Below are 3572 nucleotides of genomic sequence, written 5' to 3'. Positions count from 1 at the left end.
AGTCACTTTCCTGGTCCAAGACCATCTTTGCCTGCCAGTGAGACAGAGGTGTCCCCGCAAGGAATTCAGCAGGGAGAATGATCAGGTCCCTCTCGTGGCCCTTTCCCACTCCGCTGCAGCTTCAAGGAATGGATGCAATATAGAGAGTGTTAGTTGACCCAAGCTGCATGTGGGAGCACAGTTGCTTCAGTCGTGTCTGACTGTTTGCGACCTCATGGACTGTGGCCTGCCAGGCCCCCCTATCCATGGGATTCTGCCAGCAAGAATACTGGAGTGGGTTGCCATGCACTCCTCCATCCATGGGATTCTGCCAGCAAGAATACTGTAGTGGGTCACCATGCCCTCCTCCAGGGGATCTTCCCTACCCAGGGATCAAACCCTTGTCTCTTAGATCTCCTGCATTGGCAGGCGGGTTCTTTAGCATTAGCGCCACCTGGGAAGCCCATATGCATCAGCACACAGTGGAAAACTTCGAAGCAAAGCTCATGCAAGCTCAGCTGCTACCCAGAGCCCCAGTAAGAGAGGGGATGTCCAAGCCTCCCTATCTCACTGTGCTCTGATTGCACCCGAACTTCTGTTCTCTGCATAGGTCTGCCCTGCCCCTGGGTGGTGACCTGTGTGCATGGAATGAGGCCAAAGGAGGAGCCAAAGAATCTTGTCTGGGTGCTATGGGGGCCCTAGGCGACAGAGAAGGGAGAGAGGAGGCGGGCTGCAGGGAGGAAGCAGCACCCATCGCATAAAGAATTTAAGCCAACGAATTGGGTTACGTAGTGGCTTTATGGCATAATAATAATTAAGAACTTTGGCTTTGAGGTCAGACTCATCGTGATTATCCCAGCTCCATCATTTACTGCAACCTTGGGCAAGTTACTCAACCTCTCTGGGCCCAGTTCTGGTGCCTCGGGGTCCTGGGAGCATGTGGGGCTGGGTAAAGCTTTGCTGCCCTCTGGTGGTAGACAGAGGGTGTCACTGAGAGGCTGAGTCCACTCTTGTGGGACAGCTGGTGAGGAGTGAGGATGGGCAGACACTCTTTCCTCCCACAGAGAAGACCTCAAATCTGGCTTCAGCATTAGGAGGGTGAAGAAGGCTGAGTGCCGAAGAATTGGTGCTTTTGAACTGTGGTGTTGGAGAAGACTCTTGAGAGTCCCTTGGACTGCAAGGAGATCAGCTCTGGGATTTCTTTGGAAGGAATGATGCTAAAGCTGAAACTCCAGTACTTTGGCCACCTCATGCAAAGAGTTGACTCATTGGGAAAGACTTTGATGCTGGGAGGGATTGGGGGCAGGAGGAGAAGGGAACAACAGAGGATGAGATGGCTGGATGGCATCACTGACTCGATGGATGTGAATCTGAGTGAACTCTGGGAGTTGGTGATGGACAGGGAGGCCTGGCGTGCTGCGATTCATGGGGTCACAAAGAGTCGGACACGACTGAGTGACTGAACTGAACTGAACTGGAGGGCCCCACCAGGGTCTGCTGGGGAGCCTTGGTCCATCTATCCATGACTCGTGAGGTCACTCAGGCCCTCATAGGGGCCAGCCAAGCTGGGTTTGAGTCTGGGTGACCCTGAGTTGGTCTCTTGCCCCTCTAGGCCCTCTCAGTCCTTATCAGGATGACAAACATGTCAAAACACTTAGACTAGGCTTAGCCATTGAGGTTGCTGTTACCTACATGCCTTAACTCTCTCTCCCCTACCTTTGTGCGTTCATTTATTTCATTCACTTAACTTCCAGCCAGCAGCTGTCTGCCAAGCACCAGCTCTGGGCCAGACCCTGAGCTGGAGGTGTCAGGGAGACGGCTGCCCTCTTAGCTCTGTAACTGTCTGTTCATCTACTGTGGTGTGCGCTTTCATTCATGGAGGATCCATTTCTCTACTGAGTGTTCATTCTTTCTTTCTCATACTCACTAACTTCCTCATTCACTCATCCATCCATCACTAGTTATCTCAATTGCATATTCATTCATTCTTTACTTTTTCAGACTCCTTTCCTTTCTCTCTGCCTCATTCCTGTGTTCTGCAAGCATTCTAAAAGCACCACTCTAAGCCAGAATTAGATGCTGGTTTCTGGCACAACCCTCTCCCCAGACTTCTAGGTAGACAGATGGTGAGGACACCCTGTGACTGCCACATGCCAGCCATCAGGACTTGGAGCAGGGGGAGCACCAGGAAGGGAGCAACTGACTGCCTGGAGGAGGGGGCTGGGTGGGGGCAATCAGAGAAGGCTTCCTAGAGGAGGTAGCATTTAAGCCACACCAAGCAGGGTGTGGGGCTTCCCAGGTAGCAGTAGTAGTAAAGAACCCTCCAGCCAGTGTAAGAGATGTAAGAGGTGCTAGTTCGATCCATGGGTTGGGAAGATCCCCTAAAGGGAGGGCATGGCAACCCACTTCAGTATTTTTGCCTGGAGAATCCCATGGACAGAGGAGCCTGGAGGGCTACAATCCATGGGGTTACAAAGAGTCAGGCATGACTTAGCAGCTAAACAACAACCAGGAACACACCTGTAGTTGAACAAATTGGGTTTATCGGCTCAGTTTGAGAAGGAAGACTGCATTTACCTCAGTAAGAGAGTGTTTAGGGGATTCCCTGGCAGTCCAGTGGTTGGGACTCCACACTAGAGTTTGATCCTTGGTCAGGGAACTAAGAGCCTGCAAGCTGCGCTAGTGGCCAAAAAGAACTGTGGGGAGGTGGTTACAAAGGCTTAGCATGGAATTTGGGCCTGGGTTAAGTGATTTGGGGGAGGATTTGAGTAAGTGAGCTTTTACTCTGGAATAGATGTTAGGAATCAGGGACAATTTTATGATTGAAAGCCTTAAGTATTTAAAGCGGAAGTCTAACCGGATAAAGAAGCAGCGGTTACTCATATTTGTCAGAATAGGGGAAACGTTTGGTCTTTTTCTTGTTCCAACGATATTCTTGTTTTCATCCGACTTTAAACGCGATTACGGAGCAGTCTTGTTTATGCCTCGCGACATCATGGCCCCAGAATGGCTTTGCACGACAGTGGTGTTTAGGAAATTTTCTATGTCCAACAGGAGAATCCCAAGGTCTATCTGTGAGTGCCAGGCCAGCTCCCAGATGCAAGAGGCAGCGCTCCTCTTTCTCGTAGGAAAGGCCCGTTCCCTCGACCGAGGTGTATTGCTGGGTGCCAGGCGCAGAGTAATTGGAGGCGGACAAAAGAGTTATGGCCCCAGTCCTCCGGGAGCACACATTGACGTCAGTTTTGTCTTAAACAGATCGTCAGAAACGGCAGAGGGAGTGGACCAGACCTAAGGAACAAAGGCCCGGGGGCGGAGGTGGGGGGTGCCGAGATTTAGCAGGGTGGCGGGCGAAGCCACAACTCGCGCCGGGACTGCAGAGTTCTGGCCCGACCCTCGAGCACACAGGGCCACCTCTCCCCCAGGAACGTGGGCGTTCGCTGCGCTGATCTGCTCAGAAACAGGGAAAAGAAATCAAGCCGCTTTAATCAAAATAACCCCCCCGGGCCTCGAGCTCATGAATATTCAGCAGCCTGCTTCCGGCGGGCAACTCCTCTCCGGCCGCGCCCACCTAGGAGACTGCGCTTGCGTCACTG

This window comes from Capra hircus, chromosome 25 (genome assembly GCF_001704415.2).
Source record: "Capra hircus breed San Clemente chromosome 25, ASM170441v1, whole genome shotgun sequence".
In the NCBI taxonomy this organism is placed as follows: domain Eukaryota; kingdom Metazoa; phylum Chordata; class Mammalia; order Artiodactyla; family Bovidae; genus Capra; species Capra hircus.
Note: the sequence above shows the minus strand (reverse complement) of the source record.